Source organism: Cricetulus griseus, chromosome 2 (genome assembly GCF_003668045.3).
Source record: "Cricetulus griseus strain 17A/GY chromosome 2, alternate assembly CriGri-PICRH-1.0, whole genome shotgun sequence".
In the NCBI taxonomy this organism is placed as follows: domain Eukaryota; kingdom Metazoa; phylum Chordata; class Mammalia; order Rodentia; family Cricetidae; genus Cricetulus; species Cricetulus griseus.
In genome coordinates this window covers 265,301,648-265,317,558 of record NC_048595.1, presented here as the reverse complement: position 1 = coordinate 265,317,558, position 15,911 = coordinate 265,301,648, and the positions used below count along the sequence as shown (strand labels likewise).

The 15,911-nt window shown below is 44.6% G+C and overlaps 1 protein-coding gene across 2 annotated transcripts in view; it reads left to right on the top strand.

The window, feature by feature from the left end:
- Nucleotides 1–15,675, top strand: part of Sobp (sine oculis binding protein homolog) — a 160,956-nt gene extending 145,281 nt beyond the window's left edge. For both annotated transcript variants that reach the window (XM_027402243.2, XM_027402242.2), the window contains one exon: nucleotides 13,808–15,675. The gene's annotated coding sequence lies outside the window, so the exon portion shown is untranslated. The remainder of the gene's footprint in view (nucleotides 1–13,807) is intronic.
- The last annotated feature ends 236 nt before the right edge of the window (nucleotides 15,676–15,911 follow it).

Here is a 15,911-nt window from a genome sequence, read left to right as displayed (position 1 = left end):
ACATCTATTAACTAAGTAGCTTTTGTGCCAAAATAGTGAACACACTTTGGTAACAAGTTAAAGCCAAAATGGAAACATCAAATGAACAAAATAAGGGCTGCTGGGGAGATGCCTTTGGGTGGATGAAGTGTTTATCACACAAGCACAAAGATCCCCAGCACTCATGTACAAAGTGAGGTACTGAGGTATGGAGGATCTGTAATCCCAGCAGTGGAAAACAGACACAGGAGGATCCCCAGGTCTTGCTGGACACCCACTGTAGATAAATCAATCATCACCTCAAGGTTAAGCAAATGGCGACATCTCAAAAAGCAAGGTGGGACACGACAGGGGAATATGTCACCACACATACACCCAAACAGGAATGATAAGACAGGCTGTGAGGTGCAGGTGAGACTGCCCCACTGCTTGAGTCGTGAGTCACAGAACACAGAGTGGCTCACAGAGGGTCTGAAGCTAACTACACATTGCTCTTCAGTCTTTTCATCATGTCCACTTTTTCATACCATACCACGATTCTAGAGCTTATATTGTGAAACCAGCAAGCCAGCTACACCTGCCCTCAAAGAACTCGACACATTTGTTAAATTGTTTTATTTTTTAGATTGCAGCCTCCCTCTCCCATTCTTCTGTCCCTGTTCTCCTCCTGACTTTATTCATTCTTGTTTGTTCATCTGGCTATAAATGATTTCAATGGGCAGATGTTTCTCCCAGATGTGGAACTGATTGAGTTGAAGATGTTTAAAAAGTTATAAACTCCCTTTAATCTCCAATGTTTAAAGCTCTGGATACCAGTCCTGCAGCTTCGGTAGCTAGAAAAAAAAAATCCCCCGAATAATAAGGAAAACAATGTATAAACACTGCCCAAACTATTCTATCCACAAAGAATTTCATTTGTAAATGGAATAGTCCCTCTTTGTTGTTGTCTGAAAGCTTGGTGGATAGCTGTTTGTATGTTTCCCAGATTCCTACATCTTACACTTGTTTATGGTACATCGGGGAGTTCAGAGTGACCATGTGTAAATTTCTGAAGACATTCAAAGCAAATATCCCCATTCCTTGGTTTTCCAGGGAAAGAATGTATTTTCAAACAAAATAAGCAATGGAAAAATGAAGACCAGGAATTAACCCTTTCACCTCCATTCTCTCTAATCTCCTGGAGCAGGAGAGCCATACACCCATGGCTCTCCAGTCTCTTACATGTTTCTAGAAATGCTCCTCCCTGCTCAGCAGCAGAGGCTACACTTCGCATCTGGAGAAAGCTGGAGGAAGATCATGTCATTTGGGCTCCTTGGAGCTTAGACTGGTCATTGTGACAATACCCAAAATGTTGCTTCAAAACAAAGGGTTAACTTCACTGGGGAAGCCGAAAGGGTGGAGGTGAAAAGGTACTGGTTCCGGTTTTCCTTCTCATACTCTGAAATCCAGGACAACAGACTGGAAGTAAGTGGGAAAGAAAGTCAAAGTAATACCAGGGCGTCCACTTTTAAAGAAAAGAAAGGCCACAGAGCGAGGACAGGAAATCAGCACAGATGGGACATCTCAGTCCTAGGCCAGACCTGAGCTGTTTATGCTGCAGTATTTAATAACTGGAAGTATTCACCGGGTGACAGTCCTGAGTCAAGGTTATCCTGCCTCTCAGTAAGCACTTAGCTGCATGGTTCTAGGTGGAAGTCCTACAGAGAGCCACCTGAAAAGGTGGACACCTAGGAGTGCTGACTGTGATCACTTTAGCTTTCTGAAATCACAGTGGCAAGATGAGGCACAGCAATGTTTCATGCAGTGAACTCTGGCTGCCCATACGCTCAGTACCAGAGGTTTGAACAGGAAGGATCTGGTGTGCAACTTTTAGATACTGTGTGGTGAGGCTTCTCTGGAATATGGGATAACGTGTGTGAGCAGGTGAGGCTCTGCTGGAATATGGGATAACGTGTGTGAGCAGGTGAGGCTCTGCTGGAATATGGATAACGTGTGAGCAGGTATCTAGTGTTTCAGGATGAAGTCATCACCCTGTCACTGGAGCAGTACTAGAACTGAATTGAGACAAGAGAGACATTTGGTGCACAACCTTGCAAGAGGAACTCACTCCATCCATCCTGTAAGTGCGCACTCCCAACATCTTCTAGCTCAAGTGGCAGAAGGATTATCTTGCATCCTTAGTGAGCAATATCTCAAACTGGAGTTTTTCTTGTTGCTCCAAGAAAGCTGAGTTAATTATCCAATTAAAAATAAGAATTTAATTTTGGCAATTTTTTGCTATGAACCCAATGTCACAAAGCCACAGTTGCCTGGTTCCTTTAAATGATTACCTTAGTGACACAATACAAAAAGTTAAAGCTACCATGCCCAGTGAGGGCCTGTGGTGACAGAAAAGATAACAAAGGAAGACTCAAACTAGATACTCCCCCAGTGTCTGAACTTCCAGAGTTTATACAGTATGGAAGATGCCATCTATAGGAAAATGCCATTGACACCAAGGGAACAGGCTGGCTGGAGTGACAGAAGTGGGCAGGTGAGTGAAGCTGGCATTGAGGGGGCAGATCTGGGAGTGATAGTCATCCTGGCCAGTTCCCCAGCATGAAGAGAAAGAGAAAGAGAGAGGGGACCAAGGAATGGAAAGCAGAAAACATTTGACCCATTATTAACAAGCAAGACATTGCCCAGAAGGGCCCTGGAAATAGGTGGCATGACCAGATGTGATGACTGAGTCCCTTGTCACACTGCAAGTGGCTGCCTGTGCATCATGATTCAGTCACTCACACCTACTTCCATGCAGACAAGCCTTATGGAGTGGCAGAGGTGTCTAAGTGGCCCAAATACACGCCAGGGCACAACACTTAGCTCATGTGTACACTCACCTCCACACCGGCACCCTCCCTCTCCAGACTCCCTGTTCAGAGATCCTGCCAAAGGGATAGGAAGGCTGCTCTGCTTCCCGCACCACGTCCTGTCTCCTTCAATTTCCACATTAGTGCATTTCATACGTGGATTGATGCTAAGGAGATACATTTGTGTGTGTATGTGTGTGTGTGTGTGTGCAAATTATTTTAAGTGATTCAAAAGGCATGAAGGCAATTCATTCAGACAAAAAGAGAAGGCAGCTTGAAAAGGTAAACGGTTCAGTATGGGCTGTGTTTAATGGGCCAGTCAGGTGGCATCCCTAAACACTGGCCAGGTGGCAGGCACTCTTCTTCAGACAGCATGGATCTGAGAAAAAAGGAAGAGTGAATCCAGAACTGAAAATGCATGGCCAGCACTGGGGTGGGAATGAGATGTTTTAAAAACTTTTAGAAATGTATTTTTTTCTTTCTTTCTCTTTATCCCCCAACACAGGGTTTCTCTGTGTTGTCCTGGAACTTGCTCTTTAGACCAGGCTGGCTTCAAATTCATAGAGATCTGCCTGCTTCCACCTCCCAAATGCTGGGATTAAAGGCATATACCACCCAGCTAGAAATGCATTTTTATGTGAAAAGATGTTTTGCCTATATGTATGTCTGTGTATCACGTATGTGCAAGTGTGCCCATGGATACCACAAGGCAGTATCAGATCCCCTGGGACTAGAGTTACAGGTGGTTGTGAGCTGCCATGTGGGTGCTGGGAACTGGACCCAGGCCCTCTGGAAGGTCCAGCCCCAACACAAATTATTTAAGGTTCATTTAGAAAATGCTATTTAAGGTGATTAGAGCTAAAGCAAACCACAAAACAAACCTTAGGATAAATAGTTAGTGCTTTCAAATAGTTCCTGAGTGTACACCTAAGTATTCTTGAATTGCCCAAGTGCACAGCCCTGCACACACAACGAGGGAAGCTGAGAACCAAACAATATTCCCACAGCCCCAGTCAGGGCTGTGACAAATCCAGACTTGACTGTACCCACTGTTGTCTCATCAAACCTCCAATGACAAGCTGTGTTTTGCATCAGGTAAAACAAAAGCAAAGAGGTGTTTAAAGAGTCAAAGATGAAAACATGCTTAGAAACTCACATAAGAGTTGCCCTAATGTTCAAAAGACACAAAAACTCCCTGTCTCTCTCCTTTGCTCAGCTCTCTTCCCCAGCCAAAGACTTTGTCTTGACAATGAATGGCATTCCCATCTAGCATGTCTGTCAATTTGTAATGATAGCCTCTTCTCAGCTTCCTTGTTCTCCAAGTATTTCTAAAATGTTACCGTCTTACACTTGAGACAACCCACAATAACAAACTAGCTAGAAGCCAAGTGGCTAAGCTGTATTCAGTGAGAAAAGGGCAACCCTGTATTTTATTCTTCCTTTCCTGCTTTACAAATTCAGACTGTAACAGGATCATTTGCTAAAGGAATCTATATGTGCATGCTTTGAAAATTGTGCAACCTGGGTGTTGTGTGAGCAGGAATGATCAGGTTTGAATTTCCCTGCAAAGTTCTACATGCCATCAACAAGCCCTTTTGATATTTTAAACCTATATTTAGAGCAATCTCAAGATATTTGGAGCACATGTGGTTAAATGTAAAAGTTTGTCATTACGACTTGTTAGATGCTTATAGTTTAAATATTTATAAGCCATTTTTAAGTGCTCGATCCAAAAGCCATCTCCATAGAATATTGTAATTGCATAGTATCCAATACCATTATGGAAGATTTGGGGAAAGTCATTGCATACAGGCACATTCTTCTGCTTTTCTGGTTTTAATTCAAATGCAGTTTTAGTGGATTCATTTTTTTTAAACGTGTTAAAACTCTTAAACAGGACTGGTTGTCTGCTATTAAGAAAGATCATCTCCCAGAACTCAAAAGGTAAATTTCTAACTTGCACCAAGTTTAGTTCACTTCTCCTGAGCATGGTTGATAAGTTCCCCTTAGAGGGTCAGGTCTCAATCTGTGTCCGACTGGGTTTGAAGCAACAGAACCTCCCTCCGAAATGTTTCAGGGGCAAATGTTGGTGGATAGAATGGATTCTTTACATTTGCTTCTAGTCACTTGGAAGGGAAGGGTAAGTCTTTGCCAGCGGAGCCTGTTTGGGCAGTTTGGAAAAAAGAGGAAGGGGAGAATGCCTTCCAAACTCACAATCCACTTAAGCTTCAGGTCGTAAATCGTAGACCGATCACATGCCTCTGGGGCTCACACTCTTTTATGGCTAGCAAAATACAACCTTCTGGTAAGGATGGAGGGAAAAGAAGGCTTAAGAAGGCTCATAAACCTGCCGGGACATCTATTAGCGCTTACCAAACAGGGTTTTCATGAGCTAAGTGTAAATGAGTCAGAAACATATAGATAGAATTTCTTTTAAAATACACATGGGTTTAAAAATTAAAGCCAAAGTGCTTGGCAAAATAAGGCTTGGTTTTGGCCAAACCCCAAACGTTTGAAAAAAAAAATAGTTCTAGTGTTTGCCAAACCAAAAATATACCCAGGTCCCTCCATTTCTCCCATTTGATATGATGACATCATAAACATGGGACTTAATGGCTATTTTCATATCCTCCAAGGTTTGAGCAATGTGAATCTCAAATACTGATTGAAAAACTATGAAAAATTTGAGTGGAAAAGCCTATGACCTTGCACGTGGAGACTAGGGCCACTGGCTCAAGGTCTCATCCTGGTTTTAAGAGCCTTTCTTACCCACCGGTGGACACCTTGTTGTTTGCCCGGGCTGTGTGTTTGTGTATGCATGTGTGTTATGTCTTGTACAAAAATAATAACCTTTTGTTTTGTTTTTCAAGACAGGATCTCATGGAGTCCAGGTTGGCCTCAAACTCTCTATGTAGCCAAGGGTGACTTTAAACTTCTGATCCCTGGGGCTCTACCCTCCAAGTGCTGGGATTATAGAAGTGTAACGGTATGCCTAGTTTATACAGTGTTAGGCATCAAACTTGAGCCTTCATGCATGCTAGGCAAGCATTTACCACCTGAGCAACATCCCCAGCCCCCAGGAGTAAAACCTTTAAAAATCCTTTATTTGATATTTATAAATCCTTAATTTATATATTACACTCCATAAAGCACAGTAAACACCTAGTTATGTCCAAAAGAGGGAGGCAATTCTTTTTGCTTATTCACTGTTCAGAGATAATCTTTATTTCCCCAGAAGATAAAACACCCATTTCCTACTAGCAATGTCTAGTGCTTTCTTATTGTAGTTATTCTATTAATAAAACATGGTGGGGAAATAGAGAAATAAAGAAAAATAGGGGCAATGGGGGGTCCTTATTTCTGGAGAGTTAAGAAGCAAGAAAGAGCCAAGGCCACTTTTAGAGGTATCATGTAGAACATGCAAGCCAATACAGTATGCAAACTTGGGCTTCATGGAAGAAGATGCCAGGGCCAAGTTCCTGCTGTTCTAACTTCCTGCTTGGGGACAGTCAGAGTGGGCATTATTGAACAACTCAATGAAAAGGGTCTCTTGATGGTACTGTTTAAAGTATATGAATTCAATTGGCTTCTTAACCCAAGAAAGGACAGAGGCTAGTGGGCCAGGCTGGAGGCACAGCCAGATGTCAAGGCACAAGTACCTCGGGCAAAGGACTGAACCACAGAGGGTGGAGGAGAGCCATGAGGAGAATGAGATGGGAGACAGGAGGTGGAAGGATTGATTCTGGGTGTGGTAGTGATTATAATTACTGTGATCTGGCCAGAGGAATGATGATGAGGGCTGTGTTTGAGTGAAATTACTTTAGCCACTGTACATGGACTGAAAGGAAGCAACAGAAGACTGGCCTCACTGATCTTGGAATCCTGATGACAGGCTAATTACCTGCATCAGGTGTTATCACTAGAGGGTGAGAGGCATTGGCTGCCATGTCTGTGTCTTGTATATGAAGCCATCATAGCAGGGCAGTGGAGAACTTTCTTTATCCCAGGTAGGTTTCATGGCTCAGGGTAGACAGTAATCATACAGCCAACAGGCATTCTGCAACCAATAAAGGGTATGCTGATGGGCCTTAGGTTGTCATGGAAACAGACATTCTGCATCCCACTGTACCCCAGCAACAATGAGCTGAGGTCAGCTGAGTAAGGCGTGATGTGGGATCTTGTCTGGCAGTCTTAATTTGTTTGGGGGAGTTAAGAATATTAGGGGCAGTGCAGAAGTCAGGAATGCTCTAGACAGAGGCTTCCCTGATGCGGGCCAGGAAGATTGCAGGGATACCCAGCTTTCTGTCCTCGGTCTGAAGGGCAGTAGAAGGCTCTGGGGAAGGGCAGGGTGGAGCTGTTAACTCTCAGACACCTACAGACATTTTCTTGGAAACTGAGTCAAAGGAGTCTAGCCATTTGTTAGTGATGTCTTTATCTATTTTCACCTCACAGGCTGTAGACCTGGAACCTCTACATGTGGCAAAAGCAGACTCCTGGGATTGATGGGAGGTGATAGCATGGATTTGTGGTTCAAGCCTCAGAGGATCCGTGTACTAGGAGGGAGACGTGACTTCAGCTCTGTGAGCTCCCTTGGTGTGTCAGGACAAGATTTCAGTGAGGGGTGAGGGAACATGTAAAAAGTGTAGGTGCCCAGCGAGTAAAATTAGTAACAATAAATTACATGTAATTGCATGCAATTCTGTGTCAATAGTAAATAGTGCTGGGGGTCTGCTCCATGTAGAGCCGTTGGATATGTTGCATACATAAAAGTGAAGCAGTGGCCCCCACCTCATAGAGCCATCAGGACCAGTGAGCTCCCTGGCTCGGAGCTTCTTATAAACCCTGCCTGGTGTCTCTGCAGTCCAGCACATCTGTCATTGAGTGTGCTCTGGAAGACAGATGTTTCCGTGATGTTATGCTCAGACGTGAGAGGGTACAGCAGAAGTACCCACCCGATTTCTCATGCCACTTGGAGTATAGGCTGAGACAAGATGGGACTGTTCAAGGTCATGTAGGACCTGAGTCCTTGTCTGCCTTTCTTTCCTTCCAGGACACCGGATCTGACAAGGCTGCTTACGTTACATACCCCGGCCAAGGACCAGGGCCACATTCGCCACCCCCTGCATGGCAGTCTCACACCGGGCAGCTTATTTCAGGGAAAAATCAGGCATAAATGCACATCTGGGCTCAAGGGGCTCGAGGCTGAGGAAAATGGCTGAGCTGCCATTAACCGCATGCTCCATCCTTGCTGGGTAGAGAGGGAATCCGATTTCTTGCTCTTTTTACAGCGCTGTTTTCACTAATCTGAGCCTTTCTCCCTCTCTGCTACTGGTCATAAAGAATAAATAAAGCCTGGGAAAATTGCTTTTCTAAGCCTTACCTAAGGTCTTAAAGTCTGCCATGAGTCCTGGGGCCACACATAGCTACTTTTTTTTTTTTTTTACTTCAGTGTCCCTTATATGTCACCTAGAATGCCCATGTTCAGATAACACAGAGAGAGCAAGCTAAGCCTTGGCATCTGTCCAAGGTAGAGTTTTGGCAAGGGTTTCCTCAAGATCCTGCAGTAAAATTCAGAGGACTCACCCAGTCCATCTAGAATTTAGCATATGCTGCAAGGACAGAGTGACACCTGCTCAGACAATCACAGAGGGAGTGGGGAGCAGAGCTGTAGGCTGGCCAAAGAAAGCATTTCAGCCAGTTATGGGCATTGGATGGGACTTGAATGAAAACATGCCTTTTTCTTATCAGAGAACATTTCAGATCTCTTGTTTGCCAAAGCAAAGGAGCTAAAGGGTGCGTATCTTCAGGGTCCTTCCAGCTCAGACATGACCTACCTCCTCGATGGTCAAGGTACAAAAGCAAAGAGATCATGGACTGAGGTTGGGGGGAGATGGTGGACTTGGGGGTTCTGGGAGCTGGTGACCCCAAACAGGTCATCTCCTTAACTTTCCTGGCAAATTGTTTTGTCTGTACAATGAAGACAATCATCCATGCGTTGGCAGCGTTGTTTCTGTGTGAAGCAGATGCCTAAATGAAATAAGGACAAAATACACTTGTTTTCAGCTTGGTGTGGTGTTGCACATAAACTGGGAGGTAGAGGCAAGAGACTAGATAGCAAGTCCAAGGCCAGCCTGGGCTACATGAGACTCTCTGAAAAACAAAAATTTTATAGATAGATAGATAGATATTTTATAGCTATCTATATATTTTATAGATAGATAGATAGATAGATAGATAGATAGATAGATAGATAGATAGATAGATAGATGCAATACACTTGGTTTAAAAAGTAAATATACTTGAGCAGTAGTTTGTAAGAGCCAAAAGGTGAGTGATGAAGTTGCAACCCAGAAGCCAGTGTGGGGCTAAGCCAGTTTTCCTTGACTCCTATATGCCCTCTAGGAAAAAGGGCTGTTCTTCAATTATTTTCATTCAATGATATATAAGAAAAGAGATGGCATCCATTTCAAAGATTAAAAATGTGCAACCTTTAAAAGCCATTTCAAAAGTCGTCACACAGCCATGGTTGATACAGGAGGTGGGAGAGCCTTTTTTGGCAAAGTCTGGTCAAGCTGTACAGCACTGGCTGCGATGGGTAAGGACCCCTATCTGGCATCAAACTCAGAGTTTATCAGCTGCTGCAGGCGGCACCATTCATTGACCACAGGGTTCTACCCTTGTGAGTGTCCCAGAATAGCTGCTGCTACCTGAGAGCAGTCTGTCCTCGGGGACTCGTTATTGTCCCAGATAAACAGTGAAGCCTCTGCCAGCATGTAATGGCTGTATTTAACTCTGATAAGTGATGGGTGGCAGTGCTCAAGTGAGTGGATTTCTACTAGGTCCAGAATAATTGGGCAAAGGCAAACGGGCTTGGCATGGGCATGTGTTGCCTATCAGGGTTGATGCCATGGGGTTTTAGACACCTGGGAACAAATATGACAGACAACAGGGGGCTTGCTTTATCAATAAGCAAGACAGGACAGGCCTACTAGACTTTGATTATGCAAATTACAAAGGTATTTGAAAAACAAAGTTAGAGTAAGAATTTGGATACTAGTCTAGATTGAAAGAGGCATGCTTCCGGACAAAGATGGCATCTCACACCACATAAAGGGCAGCCTGGAACTGTTGGGTTTAAAATGACACCATTTTTTTCCAGGTCCACACTTACTTTTGGGAGTGGTCATCTGGAAATTTTCTAAAATAAAGTAACATGCTTCTTAAGTCGTAAATCAGAGTGGTGAAGGTGAGAACGACCATGTTTTGAGACTATTAGTATTAAAAGGATTCACCATTGTCAAGATTCAGTTTTGCTCTTAGCCCTTTGAATAGTTTTATGTGGCAAAGGAAGATGGGTAATTAAAATCACATTTTCAATAATGGTTCCCCCATGAACTTGCCAGGTGGATAGGGTATCTCTCAACCAGTTTAGTGTGCAATTGTCATTCCATGAGAGGCTGTTTCACTATTCTGGGTAAAAGGGGAAGGCATGTATGGAATTTGAAGACAGCTGGCCACCCATATGCCAGAGAGAGCAAGCATGATAGTTCTAGGATTTGTATATGGGAAATACACAGTATAACACATGGGCTGCTCTGTGTGTGTGTGTGTGTGTGTGTGTGTGTGTGTGTGTGTGTGTGTGTGTGTGAGAGAGAGAGAGAGAGAGAGAGAGAGAGAGAGAGAGAGAGAGAGAGAGAGACTGACTCCAGGGAACATGGATGATATCCTGCCGTTAGACAAACCTGTTATTCAGAAAAAAAAATGCAAACTGTAAGGTATAAGTATGGGCCCTTTCCCAGAATCCTTTGCATTCAGAGGCACTCCAGAAATCTCTGCTACAGGAGTGTGTTTGCTCATACACACATGTGTATATGGGGACTCATGTCCACAGAGCAAAAAAACTCTTAAACTCTGGACTTGAAGATCCAGAAAGGGCACCTTCCTTATGTAATGACAACAGATTAATATCCAATTACTCAAGTTGCAAAGCTATTTACTTGGTACTGACCTTTGTCAAAGGTCCCCTAATCAGCCCAGGGTGGAGCAGGGATAAGAGACACTGTAGAGAGTGCCACTCAGGCTTCCCTCAGCAAAAGGGCCAGTGAGAAACATGTGGGAATACACACAGACAGCTAGGATGGGCAAGCCAGATTGCCTCTCCTGTTTCTCGTAGTTTCCACTCTGTGCAGATGATGATGTTTAGATACTGGGGACAGGTTTTCCATAGAAGTCCTCTGGGTGGCAAAGGTCTTTAGCTTTTTTACATGACCACTTTATAAGTCTCTAAGGGTGTTTCTTCCCTGCTCTTGAAGTCTCCATGTGTTACTTACCAAAGAAAACGAGCAAAGTGAAGCCCACACTTGCTCCCTTGTCACTAACAGCAGGCTCATTGCTTGTGTCACCAATAAGGGGGCTGACTTGAACCAACTGAGGAGGCTTACTTTAATGTCGCCCCCACCTCAAAAGTTGCCAGCAGAAAGAGACTGCCACCCTCTGGCCTTTGGGGATGTCCCAGGTATGCAAGTGTGCCAAGAGAAGAAAGGAAGGGCACGCATGGTCTCCTTCGCACTCTCTTAAAATAAGCTCTATGTAAGTAGACTTGCAAAGCAGCAGGCCTGGGGCTGCAAAAAATAGAACACCATGCAGCTGCACCCTTTGGAACTTGGGGGGAAAACACATATTATTTACCAGACAATAATAGATACCAGAGAATAATAATGATTATTATAGTGTTTGGGATGGCAAATGCTGTACTTAAGGTTCCAGAATGGCTCTCATTATAAGCCCGATTTCCCAGTCTCTTATGAAAGCCTAGACATTTTCTCCACATAGGCTGATGCTGGGCATATTTGGTCTTTGTCCAATGGTGATTTGAATACAAAGACATTTATCTGAGAGATATTCCCCCCACCACCACATACACACATTTTGGGTGTGATTGCATTAAAGAAAAATGCTATAGACATCATAGAACAAACAGTTGCAACAATTAAAAATGGTGGTGTCTCCCAGTCACTGGAAGAAAATGTTAAAACTCCTTTTCCTTTTTTCCCTTTAAAAGAAAAAATTTGGACCTCCTGCCCCCCACCCCCACCCCTGCCTCTCAATTCCAAGATGTGGTCACTCTTGGTTCCAGGCCCAGAGGTGGGGATATTTCCCTGCCTCCTCAGCAGTGACCAGGCTGTGCCTGACAGAGCAAAAGATGTGTCCCCAGAAGAAGTGACCCTGTCTTCTAATCCACTTTTCATTGCTCAGCAATTCTTTAATCTCCTGTGTCTTCTGATGTGCCCCCATTTCTTGATGGTTTTTGGGGGGTCTCATCCTCCAGACAGGAAGGAGGGCTGGGGGATACGAACTCTGTATCCCTAGGTAAACATCCCCATATCCAAACCTGCCTCTGCCAAATGAAAAGATTTCCATGGCCTTGTAATTCTACCCCTGCTGCATATTTGTGGCCTTTTGCATTTTCACTTTGGTTATTTAATATACATATTAAATGCACACGGATCTGGTGATTTAATGTGATTTGGGGAACTCAGGCATTTCCTGCCGTGCACACTGAGAATGTCAAACCTTGTTTTTGGTTGATGGTTATTATCATGCCATTAACACCAGGATTTGAACAGCAGGGTTTAAAGCATGGGCTTCTACTCAGCCTTCCCAGCAGGCAGCTGACCTCCCTGCTCTCATGCTAAAATCTTGGTTTGCAACCCTAAGTGGGTTTCGTGGGCTCCACAGCCTCTATTTCTCTTTCTATAAAGTGGAATTGTCATATTTTATCTCTTGGGTTCTCTTCGACTCCAACATTGTATCAGCTCTGTAAAATTATTTGTTCACTATTCTGAGAATAATTTCTAAGGTTGTGAAGATGTTTGAGTCTTGTGTTACCACTTCACATTTGCCGGATTTTACCCTTTCAAGTTTCTGACAACCACATATATTGGCAGGGGGCCTCTTTGGGGACATTGTGGAAGACAGCTACTTAGCTCATTCATTTGAGAAAACATGTGAAACACCAATGACTAGCTGCCCAGCTAATGTAGAGGAGAGAAGCAGACAGCCCAGGCATAGCCCTCAGGGATGTCACAGTTTGCAGGGCAGGCTTCTAATTGGCTACTGCTTGGGAATGCCTGGCTCTTCAAGACGCTGTGCTTCAGATGAAGGGCTTGGTAGCAAACCACAGAACCCATGAGGATGCAGAGGTGGGGCCTCAAGTATGTGGTGAATGTAGGGATAGCATTCCCCAGGAACTAGTTTGAAAGTACGGGTTGGACCCTCAGGCCACCCTCGCCAGGCATGGGTGGTTTGTTGTCTGTGCATCTTGTATTCCTGTGTTACATGGATGTCAAGAGCTCTAGATGGCTTGCCTTTGACAGGTAAGACCCCCCAGATGGGGGCAGCCATTTCTTCCAGCTTAGTCACCTCCATAGGAAATTCTGAAGAGATGGGTGTGTGCATGTGTTCTCTACCAGTATGACTTTATTTACTAATAGTGACTCTCGGAGACCTCAGTCCTAAACACCAGATTTAATATGTGAGTGACAGCAATAACGTTTGCACATCTGGGGTCTTCTGTGACCTTTCCTGGTTTTGGAGTGACCCTGGCGACTCAAAAGACCTCCTGCTGGTTAATCATGTGGTCCTGTGAGGCTGAAAGCGGCTCGATGCAAAGGATGCTGTGGTCCTGGGGGAGGGCGTGGTCCATCATGCTCATTATGGTTTTCCTAAAAAGGCTCGAGTTTCAGTTGCTCACAGAGCTTGCAGGGCTGATCCTGAGCAGACTGAATGAAGCTCTCTGGAATCACGCTGCCGAGGCTGTAGCTCTGGAACTCAGCTGAGGGAGAACTGATGCATGCTGGGAGCTACAGCTCTTTCCCTCTGGACTGGTTCTCTACAGCTAGGCAGGGTGGGAGGAGGCGGGTGGGTAGGTAGAGACTTGGTCCAATGCATTCTCATGGCCCCTTTTCATCTCTTCCCAGGAACACTCGCTCCCAGGGTACCTTGCATGGAGAGAGGGCGTGGAGCATATCATGTCATGCCATCCAATGACACCAGCTGGTCAGCTCACCACCCCCCTCTGGCTAAAAGTCAAGCAAATAACACAGCTTCCTGTCATTAAACATCTTGGAGGAAGCAGCCCTCCCTGGTGGCCTCTAGGCCAGGGAAGCCAGCACGTCTTGACCCACCAAGCTTGGGCCCAGCATTCCTGCTCCCTCCATCTCTGCTTGTCCCCAGAGGAACTTAGGGATTTCGCTGGTTAAAAACTAACACTACCAACACGCCACAAGGACCAATGTAGGTATTCTCCTCACCCATCTTCAAGGTTCTACGGCTGAGGCCAGAAGATGTTAGGGATTGGAAAACAAGAATCTTTTTAAATCTTTTTAAGAACTGTTGTGGTTTGCTGCTACGATAAGAATTGTGATTTGCTTTTATGGGTTAGAAACAGAACTGTTCTCGTTTTGGTGAGGAGAAGGGATGGTCCTGGAGTCCCCAAGCTTCAGACTCATCTCTGCCCCGGCCCACGATGCACTTTTAAATGAAGAGGTAGAATATTTTATTGGCTAATATACTTTTCATGTTATTTTTTACAAAGGCCACCTTTATCCTTTTTGATGCCATATTTTCAGTGTTACACTTTTATGGCTTTTAATTTTCGATCTGCCAGATGTAAGAAGCAGCATGGATAGTTTATACTGTGGTTTTACAGAGACCGAATGCCAAGAGAACTGGTAAATGTTTATTCTTCTCAGCTTTCTCTTGAAATGCCCCTAAATAGCGCCCCATTTGGGAACAGAGCAAGAGTGTCGAACTGAAGACCAAAATGCCCTCAAGGTGTAATATAATCCGAGGGGGATATTTGCTGGGCGTCAGGAAAGACTCGGATGAAATTTCAACCCTGATGGTTTTCGGAGATCCAGGAAGTCAGTGAGACAATCTCTCTATACGCAGAGTCCTTTCATGATAATTAGAATGGTATGGACGAACCAATGAAAACAAGAGGGAAAGTGAGAAAGATCACCCGGGATTCTGTTTCACTGTTTGCTTTCTCCTGTCATGCTTAAGAGAAATGTGCAATTCGATCCTCAGTCAGTGGGTGGAGGGTAACAGGGTAGATTTTCTTGTGTGCACTTGTACAGTTGTAGCTGCGAGTCCAGAAGTCCTCTAGAACATGTGGACTGGCACTGAGTTGGTGAGACAGTTGTGGAGTGCCCCAGTCTGATGAGTACAGAAAAAAGAAAAGAAAAGAAAAAAATTTTAAAAAAGAAGAAAACCTTAAAAAAAAATCAAATGAAATCACCTTGTGATTCAGTGTATCTGTTTACTAACTCAAATAAAAGCAATTGTTCCCTCTGGAGGGGTTAAGGTGCCCCACCCCTCCAGGCCATGGAGCCTCAGCAGGAGGGTGGCAGTCGGGAGGGCAGGCAGGGCCGGTGTCACCGTGCTTGCTTACAGCACTGGGGCCGTGGATGGGTGTACATACTGTATTTCTATATTCTCCTTTGTACAGTCGAGTCAGGCTACTGTCTTACAGGTGCTCCTTATTTATTAGAGCTGTGAGAGCTTGGGGGACACACCTGGCGAGCAAGCTCGCTTTTTAAACATGAAATTGGGGGGCAGGGGAAGGGAGGCGGGAGGGAGGGAGTGCTCACAAGCCCAGGGAGAGATTTATAAAAGGGAATGAAAAAAAAATTCCAGCAACAAATTAAACCAGCCAACAGCCCAACACCAAACCCACCCGTGAGGGAGCTGCAGCCCCTCTGGGTACTCCTTTTCCTGCGGTGTCAGATTCATCAGACAAAAATAAATCTCTGAGAAACAACAACAGCACACATCTATGTGCTTATTCGGCTTTTCTCGTTATTGTGAATATTGTTGTTATTTGCTCTGTCGTGGAAAGTACTCACTCTTGCTCCCTCAGTCCCTGAAAACAGTTTTTTTAAATAAGTAGTATCCCATGGCCCTGCCTAAGCCACTGGGGATCAAGCATCTCTGTGGCCCGTAGACCACACTGCCATTTCAGGGCCAGCTACCCTCTGTGAGCACTGTGGACAGCATGGTGTGTGCACAGCAAGCCCCAGG